The sequence below is a fragment of the Camelina sativa genome, chromosome 9 (assembly GCF_030686135.1).
Source record: "Camelina sativa cultivar CO46 ecotype springtype chromosome 9, ASM3068613v1".
Classification (NCBI taxonomy): domain Eukaryota; kingdom Viridiplantae; phylum Streptophyta; class Magnoliopsida; order Brassicales; family Brassicaceae; genus Camelina; species Camelina sativa.
Window position 1 is genome coordinate 18,723,594 of NC_141888.1, and position 15,760 is coordinate 18,739,353.

At 41.1% G+C, this 15,760-nt stretch overlaps 1 pseudogene across 1 annotated transcript; it reads left to right on the forward strand.

Moving 5' to 3' along the window:
- Positions 1–9,332: 9,332 nt before the first annotated feature.
- Positions 9,333–11,694, forward strand: LOC147938288 (ABC transporter G family member 19 pseudogene; annotated as a pseudogene). The gene has a single exon (XR_015565625.1). The product of XR_015565625.1 is annotated as an ABC transporter G family member 19 pseudogene (transcript).
- The last annotated feature ends 4,066 nt before the right edge of the window (positions 11,695–15,760 follow it).

Genomic DNA, 15,760 nt, shown 5'->3' on the forward strand with positions numbered 1-15,760 from the left:
ATCAAATAGCCCGAGTCCGCATCAAAGATACGGGCAAAATTAAGTTCTCGAGCTACGAAGGAAAAGGAGATCCGACCAATCATCTCAAGACGTTCTTGCTGACAGCTAGCCGGGTGGACCTCGAGCCCCACGAAGCAGACGCTGGGTACTGCAAGCTGTTCGCAGAAACGTTTAGTGGACCGGTACTGCTTTGGTTTGCATCTTTAGCAGCCGGCTCCATTTCAAACTTTACCGAGCTGTCGACCTCGTTCGTCAAGCAGTATTCTAGCCTAATCGAAACTGCGGTGACGGACGCTCAGCTTTGGAACTTAAGCCAAAAGGCTTGAGAGTCTCTCCGGTCTTACATAACAAAGTTCAAGGAGATCCAGGTCAAGATTCCCGGACTCTCGGACACCACAGCCCTGGCCGCGCTCAAGAACGGCCTCTGGCATGAATCTCGCTTCCGCGAAGAGCTTTCCGTAAATCGGTTCCCAACCATTCAGGACGCACTACACCGGGCTTCGAACTGGATAGTTACGGAGGAAGACAAACTCGCCGCTGCACAAAAACAAAACGCTCCGCCTGCAGGAAAACCACGGTTCGAACCGCCCGCCAAAAAGCATGTCTCAGCTTGATCCCGATAAGGGTACGTAGGCAGCCCACTTTGGGTCCAGCTATCCATATTAATAAAACTTAAAGTTTTCTTAAACTTTTTTGTTAATAATGGTATACCAAAAAACAAAAAAAACAAAAAAAACAAAAAAACAAAAAAAACAAAAAAAACAAAAAAAAAAAAACCGAAGTCTAACTTCGTATCTATCATTTAAAGCCGAGGTTTAACCTCGCAAACCTAAACCGAAGTACTCACTTCGTACTCAGCTTTACTTTAAAAGCTTATTGTTGCGAAAACTCTAAACCGAAGTTCTCGCTTCGTATTCCGCTTTAAAATCAAAGCTTAGTTTCGCAAAATTCTTATCTAGCCGAAGCCTGACTTCGCATCTAAAGCCGAGGTCCAACTTCGCGATCTTAAACCGAAGTTCTTACTTCGTATTCAGCTTTACTTTAAAGCTCAATGTTGCGAAAACACTAAACCGAAGTCTTCGCTTCGTCCCCCGCTTTGCTTAAAGTCAAAGCTTAATTTTGCAAAATTCTTATCTAAACCGAAGTATTCACTTCGTACTCAGCTTTACTGATAAAAGTTGGGATGTCATTTTTTCGAACTATTTAACCGAAGTTCTCACTTCGCGTTCATTTCTGCTCGAACCATCTTTTCAAACAAAAGGCTTTGGAAATTTAGTTCGCATTGTGGAAATTAAACAAAAAATGGCACAAAAAGAAAATAGTTCATACGGAGTGGTCACCACGACCAAATCTAAAAATAAATACTACAAAAAGGGGGGCAACTCATGCCAAAACAACCCCAGAATAGGAACTATTGATTCGGAGGGACAGGTTCAGACGCCGCTTCGGAGAGGGCCAAGCCCATCTCCACAAGCTCCCCCTCTGACCTGGTGGTCGCCAGATAGTCGTCCATCCCCTGATTCGAGAGTTGCCCGAGGTTAGTACCGGACTCGTCGATTGTGACGCTAAGAGGGTGCTCGTTGCTTAAGAGATCGGGCGTATCCGCCAAGAGGGATGAGAATGCAGCAAGGTCGAGTTCACGGGGAGTTACCTTTGAAACCTTTTCATCGGCCTCCTCCTCGTCAGTTTTCAGGAGTCCGAGCTCGGACTCCATATCTTGGATCTCGCCCCTAGAGATCTCCTCGACCAGCATCCGGTTAGCCCTGATCTCGGCAGCCCGGATCTGAAGCGGGGCTAGCTTCTCCCTCTCTTCGAAGGTGACCTTCGCCTCCTCGACCAGAGGATGGAGAGTTCGCCTCATTGCCTGTCTCTCCTCCCTTCACACCCTCTCGATCTCGCAGCTGTTGCCAGCTTCGAGTAGCTGATTGCGAAGCTCGATCTCGTGCAACCTGTTCTTGGCTGCTTTCACATCTTCCGTTGCTTCGAAGTAAAGGTCCCCCGCCTTCTTCAGTTTGCCTCGGACGTCCTCGTTGGCAACCCCAAGGTCGATCACCTCTATTTCAGCCTTCTTCATCCGAGCTCGGATTTGTTCGGCCTTCGCTACGGTGCTAGCATTCTCAGCCTCCAGCCTTGCATACTCTTTTACCTGGGCCTCCAGATCGGCGACCCTCTCTTGAAGAAGGTTCACCTCGGAAGAGGATGGGGAAACAAACAGCTGGTCCTCGTAACACGCCACCTAGTTGGCCCCAAGTCTTGTTCGGGAAAGCAAATCTCATCATTACCACGATCAAATCGTGGAGATATGGGGAATATTCAGTTCCCGAAATTGATCGCTTGAAGGATAAAAGTCCCCCGAACTGTTCAGCTCGGGAGACTTGGGGGGCAACTGTTTTACCCACGATCTGCCATCTCGGGCAATAGGCAAAAGGGCCTAGGCCGGGCTAGTCTACTGGGCCAAGAGCGAATTAGTGATCGGCCCATCAGGCCCGGAGAAAGGAAGAGAGCGCGGAGATGTTTCGTGCTGGTCAGTTCGCAGCTCGGTCCAGGTCAAAGATTCCCGCATTCAAGAGGATTAATTAGTCTGCGCAAATCGCGTCCTATTAATGGCACATTAATTTAGTAATAAATTGGTCGGTATAAATATGTAAGGGAGGGGTCAGTTGTAGTGGATCGAATATTTTTTCCAGCAATAGCAATACAAGTTCAAATTCTCTCAATTCAGTTCGGAACTGTTTTAGGGCGATAAGCTCCTCCACTATTTAAATCACTTCGGAAGGAGAAGCTCATTCTCAGTTCTCACAGTCTGGGTCCAGAATTACTTGTTGGTACTGCAAGAAAGAAGGACACTTAAAGAAGGACTGCTTTGCACGAAAGAAGAAGATGGAGTGTGAAGATGGTGATGCAGCTGTAATCATCGACATGTTGCTGGAAGTGAAGGCTCTCTCAGTCTCAGATCAAAAATCTGAAGAACGATGGATTATCGATTCTGGTTGTTCATATCATATGACCTCAAGAAGAGATTGGTTTGACAGCTTTGAAGAAGTTGCAACTGGGCAGGTTCTCTTGGGAGATGATAGGTCTGTCACAGTACAAGGGATTGGTACAATTGCAATCAAAGCTGTAGGAGGAACAGTCAAGAGACTAACTAATGTCAGGTATATTCCCAACCTCAAAAGAAATCTGATTTCTGTTGGGACTCTAGACCTGCAGGGTTACAAACAGTCTGGTGGTGATGGAAAATACAAGTTCTTCAAGAACAACAAGCTGGCACTGCAAGGAACGTTGTGCGGAACTCTCTACTATCTTGATGGAGAAACTGTTGTTGGTGAATCAAATAGTATTATGTCAAAGGATGATACTGCTTTGTGGCATAGTCGACTAGGCCACATGAGTATGAAGAATCTCAGAGTTCTGACTGAGAAAGGAATTCTTTACAAGAAGAAGATCAACAACTTGGAGTTCTGTGAAGTGTGTGTAATGGGAAAGAACAAAAGGCTGAGTTTCAATGTTGGTAAACACAACAGTGAGGAAGTACTGAAGTATGTACACTCAGATTTATGGGGATCTCCAAACGTTCAATTCTCCCTGTCAAAGAAATAATACTTCTTATCCATCATTGATGATTTCTCGAAGAAGGTGTGGGTGTATTTTCTGGCTATGAAGGATGAAGCTTTCAGCAAGTTTCGTGAGTGGAAGATTCTTGTTGAGAATCAAGCTAACAAGAAGGTGAAGTGTCTCAGGACTGACAATGGTTTGGAGTTCTGTAACTCTGAGTTTGATAGTTTCTGCAAAGATAATGGCATTGAGAGACACAGAACATGCTCATACACCCCACAACAGAATGGCGTTGCTGAACGTATGAACAGAACAATCATGGAGAAAGTGAGATGTTTGTTGAATGAATCAGTCTTGGAGGAGAAATTCTGGGCAGAGGCTGCAGCTACTTCAGTGTACATCATCAACAGGACGCCATCGTGTGCAAACGATTACAACATCCCCGAAGAGTTATGGCTGGGTAAGACACCTGGATATTCACATTTAAGAAGATTTGGTTCAGTTGTTTACATTCATGTAGATCAAGGAAAGCTGAAGCCAAGAGCATTGAAAGGAATTTTCATTGGGTATCCTTATGGAGTGAAGGGTTACAAGGTGTGGCTTCTTAATGAAAAGAAGTGTGTCATTAGTAGAAACGCTGTATTCACCGAAGATAAGCTCTACAAAGACTTGTCTGGAGAAAAGAAACTACAGAAACCTCAACCTGAAACTGAAAGAAGAAACGAGGTGATAGTTGATGCTGCTCAGGATGTTGAAACTTGTAAGAGTGTGTCAGATGATACAATTGAAGGTGGAGCAGCAGAAGAAGCTCATGATAGTGAAAATGAATCTGGTGAAGAAGAAGAGGACTTGGACAATTATCTGTTGGCAAGAGACAGAGTCAGAAGAGAGATCACTCGTCCAAGCAGGTTTACAGATGGAAATGATGCTGCCTTTGCACTTTCTGTTGCAGAGGAGGTTGAATCAGAAGAACCTAGAGACTACTATGAAGCTCAGAGAAGCAAGTACTGGGTGAAGTGGAAGGCAGCCATGGATGAAGAAATGAATTCTCTCATGAAAAATCAGACCTAGAGTTTAGAAAATCTACCAAAGGATCAAAAGGCTGTAGGTTCTAAATGGGTGTTCAAGATTAAGCCTGGCATACCTGGAGTTGAAGAGCCTAGATTCAAGGCTAGATTGGTTGCTAAAGGATACTCACAGAGGGAAGGAATTGATTATCAAGAGATATATTCACCGGTGGTCAAGCATGTGTCTATAAGACTGTTGTTGTCGATAACAGTGAATCAAGACCTGGAATTGGAACAGCTTGATGTAAAGACTGCCTTCTTACATGGAAATTTAGAAGAAGACATCTACATGGATCAACCTGAGGGTTATGAAGTTAAAGGTGAGACAGAGTTGGTCTGTCATCTGCAGAAGTCTCTGTACGGCTTAAAGCAAGCTCCAAGACAATGGAATAAATGTTTTGATCAATTCATGATCAAACATGGTTTTATCAAAAGTGCATATGATCATTGTGTATACTTTAAGGAGCTGGAGAATGAAGGATATGTTTACCTACTTTTGTATGTAGACGATATGCTAGTTGCATCAAAGAGCATGTCAGAAGTTAGCAAGGTGAAAAGGCTACTGAAGAGTGAGTTTGATATGAAGGATTTGGGTCCAGCAAAAAGAATATTGGGCATGGATATAGAGAGAGATCGTGTAGGTGGAGTTCTTACACTATCACAGTCTACTTACATAAAGAAGGTTCTGCAAGTGTTTCGAATGGATGAAGCAAAACCTGTGTCAACTCCCATAGGCGCTCACTTCAAGTTGGCTGCTATTCAGAATGCAGAGGAAGGTGCAGATATGGGTGAGTTCCCTTACTCAAATGCTGTAGGAAGCATCATGTATGCTATGATTGGTACACGACCGGATGTTGCTTATGCAATGGGACTGGTGAGCAGGTTCATGAGTAATCCGGGACGAGTTCATTGGACTGCAGTACAATGGATTCTCAAATATTTGAAAGGAAGTCAAGACAAGTGTTTGGTGTTTAGAAAGAGTCAAGATTTCAAGGTTGAAGGTTATTCAGACTCAGACTTTGCGGCAGACTTGGATCGCAGAAGATCCATCACTGGATATGTGTTTACTGCAGGTGGAAACACAGTGAGTTGGAAGTCGGGTCTGCAACACGGTACAGCTCTTTAAACAACAGAAGCCGAATACATGGCTTTGGTAGAAGCGGTCAAAGAGGGCATATGGCTGAAAGGGTTAACAGAGGAACTGGGATTCAAACAAGATGTGGTCAATATATCTTGTGACTCTCAGAGTGCAATTTGTCTTGCCAAGAACAATGTCCATCATGAGAGGACGAAACATGTGGATGTGAAGATGCATTTCATCAGAGATGTGATTGAGTCTAGAGGATTAGCTGTGCAGAAGATTCATACATCGAAGAATCCTGCGGACATGCTTACTAAGGTGATTCCAGTTCAGAAGTTTGAGCAAGCTTTGGCTTTGCTCAAAGTAACCAGGCACTAAGAACCTGGCTAAGCTTGGCGGTACAAGGAACAAGCTCAAGAAGGTGTTGTTGTCAAGGTGGAGATTGTTGATCGTACATGTGACAGACAACACTTGTGGTTTGAGTTAAACCAGGTTTGGTTGTAACTCAAACAGGTACAAAGAGTCGATTGAAGATCATTGGTTAAGTGGTTGTTATTTGGTTGGCTCAAGTTGTAACCGGCTCACTCTATCTATATGAGTGATAAGGAGAGTTTGTTATTGTGATAAGCTAGAATCAAAGTTGGATAGATACAAAGGTAGAGATAAGTTCAAATCTAGGGCTAGTCTCTATATAAGGATCCTTTGTACGTGATGTAACATAACACAAAAAGATTATACTAGTGAATTGCTTGTGCCGTCAAGCCGAGACGTAGGGTATTCATTCGATACCTGAACTCGTTAAAGCTCTGTGTGTCTTTCTCTCTTACTCTTCTGTTTTACTTCTCTGTTCTACTTTTATAAACTATTGTCGTTTTCGGTTGTGTACAACTGCACAAGCCTGTGTTGGTGGTTTCGAGGGTGAGGTTGTAAACTCGTTGGTTGAAATCAAGCATTACCCATACAAAGATGTTGTAAGTGTTGCTATTCTATTACCTAAGTTGTTAAAGATGCTATTCATATCGATCCCTCTGATATTATCGATAGCACGTAACCGAAGCATTTTAAAGATGCTATTCATATTATAGAATGGTGCGATGCTATGTCCAAGGAAATTGACGCACTTGAGGCCAACCATACATGGGATATCACCGATCTGTCTCCAGGTACACTTGAGCGACACAAAACTCGTTGGTTGCTTTGGGAAATCACCAGAAAGAAGGTACTGATTTCAAAGAAATGTTTGCTCCGGTTGCGAAGATGACAACCGTTAGATCTTTGCTAGGTTTTGCTGCTGCAAATGACTGAGAGGTGCACCAAATGGATGTTCACAATACTTTTCTTCATGGCGATCTTGAGGAGGAAGTGTATATGAAGTTGCCACCCGGTTTTAAATGTTCTGATCCTACTAAGGTTTGTCATCTACGAAAGTCTTTATACGGTCTCAAACAAGCTCCACGATGCTGCTTTGCCAAGTTGTCTACTGCTCTTCATCAGTTTGGTTTTACTCAGAGCTATGCTGATTACTCTCTCTTCACTCTCAAGCATGGTGCCTCAGTCATTCATGTACTTGTTTATGTTGATGACTTCATTGTTGCTGGGAATGATCTTCTGGCCATTGCTAACTTCAAATAACAACTTCATACTTGTTTTCACATGAAGGATCTCTGTAAGCTCAAATATTTTCTTGGCCTTGAAGTTTCGTGTGGTCCAGATGGATTTTGCCTTTCTCAACGTAAGTATGCATTGGATATTCTTAAAGAAACAGGTATGCTTGGCTGTAAGCCTTCCGCTGTCCCTATTGAGCTGAATCACAAACTTGCCACCGACAAAGGTCCCGCGTTTGATAATCCTGAGCAGTATCGTCATCTTATTGGACGTTTAATCTACCTTACAATCACCCATCCTGATCTTTGTTATGCCGTTCATATTCTTTTCAATTTATAAAGCAACCAACTGTGGCTCATTGGGAGGCTGCGCTTCGTCTTGTCAATTATCTCAAAGGATCGCTCGCTCAAGGAATCTTACTTCGGTCTGATAGTGTCCTACATCTTTCTGCCTACTACGACTCTGACTATAATGCATGCCCTCTAACTCGTCGTTCTCTCTCGGCTTATGTCACTTATTTGGGCAACTATCCTATTTCTTGGAAAACAAAGAAACAAAATACTGTCTCAAGTTCTTCCGTTGAAGCTGAGTATCGAGCAATGGGGTGCACTCTTAAGGAAATCGTGTGGTTAAAAGCTCTTCTCCAAGATCTTGGTGTTGCTCACACCGCTCCTGTCACTCTACATTGCGATAGCTAGGCGGAAATCAATATTGCGGCTAATCATGTCTTCCATGAGCGTATAAAACACATCGAATCTGATTGTCATCAAGTTTGTGATGCTGTTCTTGCTAAACTTTCAGGTAGGTTTCCCTGTACTTTCAGCCTTTACCCATTTCCACCTATACAATATATATTCTACCCAATTACAGCCACACTATATAAATCTACCCAATTAACCAAAAGGTCCAAAACCAATAAAGCTTCTCAATTGCCTTAAAAATTGATAATCCACGTTTCAAAATTCGATCAATTCTTGACAATTTCAAACAAATCCAACATCAATAACAACTTAGGTAATAGAATAGCAACACTTACAACATCTTTGTATGGGTAATGCTTGATTTCAACCAACGAGGCTTCAGATTCCCGACTTCAATTTCCACCACAGACGATGAAGCAGAAGCAGAAGCAGAAGCAGAAGACGAAGAATAAGAAGAAGAATATGTATAATGTATAGAGAACGAAACTAAAACCAAATGAAATAGTCGGGTCATCAATTTTAAAATGTAACTGAAAATTTTTGAAAATCCCCTTTGATTTTGGTTATTTAGGTAGGCATATAGTCTGGGTGGAATTGAGTAAAACATAAGTCGTATAAATTGAATTGAATAGATACTGAAGGTATATGGGAACCTACTTGAAACGCTACATTACAAGGGGACTGGTACATGCAGCCCTATTAAAGTTGATATATGATTGTTTTGTTTGTCGTGTTATCAATTTCTTACGTATTTCTAGAAACTAGAATAATAGTTCATACTAGTTAAAACAGCTTCTGAAAGGGTGGTTTATAAGATTTACTAAATTCATCCGCTTGTGAAACTAACAACATTTTTATTTTTACTTAAAATACACAAACCAATTATCCCCACTTTAAACATGTTTTTATTTAGAAACATACATAGCTTTAAACAAAAAAATTGTAGTTGACTCCCATAGAAGCTTATGTTTAAACACGCAACTCGCGTTGGAGAAGCCAAATTGCATTTCTTCTAAGGCTTATATAATAAATTCAATAGCCACATGAATCACGATTTCTAGTTCCTCAATACAATGTCGAAAACGAAACTACATGAAATCATCTATTCTACGAAATGATGATGCTCATTGTCGGAGTTCTATAAACCACACACATTAAGCTATTAACTTCGTGGCACCATCATGCTTCACACTCACACACACAAATCATTATTATTATCAGATATTTTATTTATAAATTAATAAATAATAAGTTTACAAATTACGACACCAATTATAGTTTACCTATAAATACTCCATGTATAAACAAGTTACACTTATCATAAAAAAACAAAGACAGTTCTAGGATTGGAACTCTAGCTCTAAAAACATTACGACGCAACGTATTGTTTTGTCGGACAACAATGATATCTCTCCCATCGGATCACCTACGCTAGCCGAGTTGCTAAAAGACTGCGACAGTTTCCGGAAGGAAGATTCTGGCAACCCCGCCAGAAGCGACGATCCAGCTCATCACACGATAGATGTCGAAGCCTTACATGTACAACCAGTACCGTTCGTATTAGCCTTTAACAATCTTCAATACGATGTCACACTTCGTCAGGGGTTTGGTTTCTCACGGAAAAGCTCCGTGAAGACTCTACTCGATGATGTTTCCGGTGAGGCTTGTGACGGCGATATTCTAGCCGTTCTTGGTGCAAGCGGAGCAGGGAAGTCCACTTTGATCGACGCCTTAGCGGGGAGGGTTGCGGAGAGGAGCTTGAGAGGCTCAGTAACACTTAACGGAGAGAAGATTTTGCAATCTCGATTGTTGAAAGTTATATCAGCGTATGTGATGCAAGACGATCTTCTTTTTCCGATGCTTACTGTTAGAGAAACCCTAGTTTTCGCTTCCGAGTTTCGTCTTCCAAGAGTCTTGTCCAAAGCCAAGAAGATGGAACGTGTTGAAACCCTAATTGACCAATTAGGGCTCAGAAATGCGGTGGATACAGTGATCGGAGATGAAGGACACCGTGGAGTCTCTGGTGGAGAGCGACGACGTGTTTCAATAGGAATCGATATTATCCACGATCCAATCGTTTTGTTTCTTGATGAACCTACGTCCGGGCTAGATTCCACCAACGCGTTTATGGTGGTGCAAGTTCTTAAACGAATAGCTAAGAGTGGCAGCATTGTGATTATGTCGATCCATCAACCAAGTGCTCGTATTGTAGATTTGCTTGATCGGCTTATCATCTTATCTCGCGGCAAGAGTGTGTTCAGTGGATCTCCAACAAGTCTTCCTCGATTCTTCTCTGACTTCGGTCATCCGATTCCTGAGAAAGAGAACATCACAGAGTTCGCACTTGATTTGATTCGACAATTTGAAGGATCCACTGAAGGAACCAAAGAGTTAGTAGAATTCAACAAAAAGTGGGAGCAGAACAAGCTCAAACTCAGCCAATCAGCTCGAGCCACCCCACAAACCACACCTCACCAAGGTTTATCCTTAAAAGAAGCGATCAAAGCGAGTGTTTCAAGAGGCAAACTAGTCTCAGGCACATCTGGATTCAATCCCATTGCCATAGAATCAATAGCTTCATATGCCAATCCATCATTTTTTGAAACACTCATCTTAGCCAAACGGTACATTAAAAACTGGATCCGGATGCCCGAACTCATGGGAACACGGATCGCTATGGTTATGGTGACCGCTATTCTCCTAGCCACTGTGTACTGGAATCTAGACAACACTCCAAGAGGTGCACAAGAGAGATCGACATTCTTTGCATTCGTCGTGCCCACAATGTTCTACTGTTGTTTAGACAATATCCCAGTTTTTATTCAAGAACGATACATTTTCTTGAGAGAGACAACGCACAACGCGTACAGAACATCTTCTTATGTCATATCTCACTCTTTGGTGTCCTTGCCTCAACTAATTGCCCCTTCCTTAGTCTTTGCCTCGATCACATTCTGGACCGTTGGTTTGAGCGGCGGGTTAGAAGGTTTCTTCTTTTATTCCCTTATAATCTACGCCTCCTTCTGGTCTGGATCCTCTGTCGTTACTTTCATATCCGGCGTTGTTCCGAATATCATGATAAGTTACATGGTCACTATTGCCTATGTTGCTTATTGTTTACTGCTGAGTGGATTCTACGTCAATCGAGATCGGATACCATTTTATTGGATATGGTTTCATTACATTTCACCTCTCAAGTATCCGTACGAGGCTGTATTAATCAATGAGTTTGATGACCCGTTACGTTGCTTTGTTAAGGGAGTCCAAGTATTCGACGGTACTCTTCTTGGAGGTGTGTCTTATTCTAGGAAGATAAAGCTCCTTGAAACTCTGAGTAGATCGTTGAAAACCAAGATAACGGAGTCCACATGCTTGAAGACAGGGTCTAATTTACTCGCACAACAAGGTATTACTCAATTGAGCAAGTGGGATTGCTTGTGGATCACGTTGGCTTCCGGTCTCTTCTTTAGGATCTTGTTTTACTTCGCCTTGCTGTTTGGCAGCAGAAATAAGAGAACGTGAAGCTATCATTCCCCACAAACACTTGTGTGCGCAAGCTTCTAAGTATAAGCTTCTCGTTGTTATAACTTTTGATCGAAGTTGACAAGTTGTAGCCTTATGTAATCGTTTCATCTTAGTATCTTTCTGGGATATTTCTAAATAAAAAAAATATCTTTGATTCGAAGTTCAATAGTTAAATTTAAATCCAAGAATATTGTAAGTGTTTGAATTACAGACAGAAAAAAAAAAAAGAATAATTTATAATTGTGTGAAATTATAACGTGATTAATGTGTTCTCCCAAACTACAAAGTAAATCAATTTTGACTAATCAACATAGAAAATTCAAACATTTCTGCACACAATTAATGTCGAACACTGGAGTAGACTTCTATATTTAAAGCACTATAAATCAGAATGAAATTGGAGCCACTTAATGTGTAATTTGAAAATTTCCACGCATTGGTTAGTTTGTTTCAAGAAAGAAAATATTATTAAAAAAAACGTGTGTGATGTTATAAATATAGTGATTGAAAATATATATAGATATGTATATATATAATTAAATTTAAAAAAAAAGAGGAAAATTAATAAGTACAAAAAGCCATAAAAGAAATAAAGAGATAATTATGCATGATGGAAAGTAAGTGCTGGGAGGGTCAGTGTTGGCGAGTGCTTATGTTATTTGATCCATGTAGAATAAGTTAAATAAGGTTCCTCTGATTCGGTGTTACCAGTTGAAAACTCGGTGAGGATTACCTTATTCCTGGAATTGGTGGGACGACTTAAGTTAATTTTGATTGGACCAGGTTCTAGTCTTATACTTCCACATATGTAACATCAAGAGAACAATAGAGCTCAATAAACGAGCCATTAGAATTAACAGAATTACCAAAGTTCGAGAACTAACTCAAATTTGGAAGGCCAATATCCATTCCATCAACACATAGAGAAAGTTGATTCAAAGACCCACGCTCTAATTGTGAGAATGAGAGACGTCGCAAAAAAAAAAAAAAAAAAAAAAAAAAAAAAAAAAAAAAAAAAAATTGGAGGGAAAAATCAAACACTGCATTGTGGCATTGGTATTTTCCCTATGTCGAATCTATAAAGCAGTAAAGTCTTGAGGGACAAAGGTGGGAAGCATTGCTTTATTGTTTAAAGAAACATCAGAACTAACTGGGAATCCTAGAATGAGTTTAGGATTGTGAATTAGAGACAAAATCCTTTTTGGGAATATTTATTTATATTGCTCCAATAGGGTATCAGAAAATGTTGGTGTTCAAAGAGAGAGAAGAGAGAGTTTGCAATAGGAACGATTGTCTATTCCGATAGCAAAGAAAGACCCTTACATGTGAGGCAATATTTCGTTCAAGTAGTACATAAGAAATCATCTCAGCTACAACACACTTTTGACATATAGTGAATTTTGAAACATCACAATGGTCTAGTTGTGCACTAATAATTAACAATAGCGTAGATATGTTGAGAACACTATTGTCTATCATAATCATTTAGTAGACAGTTAGCATAGATCTGTTGGTAAATAATTATGATTTTTTTTTCAAGTGTTAAGTAATTGATTGAAACATGAATTTGTATGTTTTTTTTGTCAAACAAGCTTTCATTAAACTTAAATCCTCAAAGAGGAGAGTTTATACAAAGGAAACTTTAACAGTTACAATACTTAATAAGGTTACAAGGCATAAAAAAATATTGATTCCATGAGTTTTCAAGGAGGTGCAAGTCTTTGAGAGGCTAGCAAAGCTTGAAATATCTGTTGGGACCATGGTGGAAGCGCATTTGAAGACATGATACGCGTCTTCCTCGATCAGCAAGTGATCATCGATGGCTCTTGCAGTATATACAACCAAGCTTTTACAAATGTGGTACAACGGGGGATTGAGGGATGGGGTTCTCGCCAACAAGAGAATGTTCAAGAAAATTTGATCAAGGATTGATACATATTCTGGCTCAATTCTCATAACAGTGGGTGAAGCTACCGAGACTCTTATATAATATGTGCAATATCGCAACAAAGCAAGTGGGTCCTCCCTCACATGAAGCCCTCGGTTATGGAGGTTAAGGAGTCCCACACAAAGCTTGTAGCTAGTATTACATTGTGGAAGAAAGGAAAACCTGAGCTTACACCCTAGGGGTTGAGAGATAAGATTGTTCTTTGGTTGAGCCTAGGAAGATGGAAGCAAAGTCGTAACAGAGCAGGTGGGTCTTCCCTCACATGAAGCTCATAGCCATCAAGGTGAAGGAGTCCCACACAAAGCTTGTAGTCGGCTTTCCATTGAGGCACTAAAATAGACACTAAGTTAGAACCAACAGGCAAGTGGTGATGGTACAATTTGGGGGTTTCAGTGAGCTTTTGATACACACTTTCCAACTGATCTGGACAAAGGTAATTATCTAACCATCCTAGAGAGGCTTTTGCACAACTATTAAGGTGTTTTTGGTCAACCAAAATAGAGGCAGAGAAAGCTAATAGGGCTGGATTTGATAATCTTCTAGAGGGTCTAAAAAGCTTCCACATCATACATGTAACAAAGTCTAGTCGAGATACTCTAACTACCAGGGTTCGATAGGCTCAAACATGGGTAGAGTAGACAGAGGATAATTTGTTAAGGAGCTGCATTGGAGGCAAGAATCAACTGGATTGTCCAACAACAGGATCAGAAGATATCACGATGGTATGGTTTGTGAATTTAATCTTCATCGGATAAAGCGGTGGATCGGAGTAGCGTAGAGCCAAAACATGAACTATAAAAGCCAGAGATGCATGAGGGGGAGAAAGGGCTGCCATGGTTGAAGCTTTTACCGTTAAAATCTCGCTCAGTTCTGTCGTCAAAACAGAGCTCCGGTAACGCCCCCGAACCACCCTAGGCCAGACAAGGCCATCGGACAGCCACGGGACGCTACAATGGGAACCGCACCGGGGTGGTCCGGCCGAGGGATGGAAGCTGCAGCTTCCCGACAAGTCCTCCCTGGACGCGACTCCACCCACGGCTGAGGTTTCGCTTAGGCTTTGCAACCCTCACGTCCTGGCGCAATTCAAGCAAGAAAATCAAGCAAGAATTCAAGCAACAAGAATAAAATTCAAGCAACTTAGTGATACTAGGATTTTTGTGTCTTCTAGTTGGTTCAATTAACCTTATGCGTTGTAGTACTTAAGGTGTCAATCAAAATGGGATGTTGCTAACAATTGAGATGCAACCAAGCTATCACAAGTCAAGCCAATTCAAAGAGTGTTTTTATCTAACAATCCTAGAATGATCAAAATGCGAAACGGAAATGAGTCACAGAACTAGAAACGAAAATGCATGACAAGAAGCGAAAATGAATAAAAACATAAACGAGTCTAAGCATGAACTAAAAAGCAAGAAACGAAACAGTTCCAGGAATGTAATAAAAATCAGAAAGAAAGAAGTCCTAAGGATGGGGTAATTGATGTCGGTGGAGTATCCTAGTCTAAGGAGTGTTTAACATACCACAAGCAAAGTATCCCTAAACAATGAACATCACAACTTAGCTAATCCAATCTCTTGGCAAAAGCTACTCAGACTCAACCACTTCCATACCTAGCTCTCGCTAGAGAAACGTGGTCAAGCAGGCATGACAAACAAGTTCATTCACGTCAACAAACATCCTAGACAACTAATCTCTTAGGCTAGGAACGTAAGTCTCTGGCACTAGTTGGTCAGACATTTCATCAAACACCTTTTGGGTGCGGAAATGTCTCGAACCTAGTTCCAATTGATCAGAGAGAAACTAGTAATTCTAACTCTAGTCCAGAAGAGAATCATACAATCAAAGCTTAAACACTCTACATCCTAAGATCCTCCACCTAATCTATCCCATCCTCAAGAACTGACACACTACTCAGATCCGAAAATCATAGTCAAGGATGCAAAAACAGAAATCATTGAAACAAGCATTATTAGGTAGATAAAAATAAGATGAACAACTTTGTAGAAGGAATCAAATGCAAAATCTCAATAAATCTCAACGATATCGGAACACAAGTCTCAGAACGTATTTTTGTCGCTAGGTTAAAACCTTCTGGGAACGAAAACGAGATAAAAGATAAGATGTCTCCGCAAAGACTTAACAAAATGTATATATAGTAGTCCAACATGGAAAGCCCTAAAACTTAAAACGACAAGGTAAAGCGTCGGTTCGGTAATCTCCTGAAGCGTGTGAAACCAAACGTCCTTCTTCCCGACATGTGCAATCGAGTCCGTGTGCG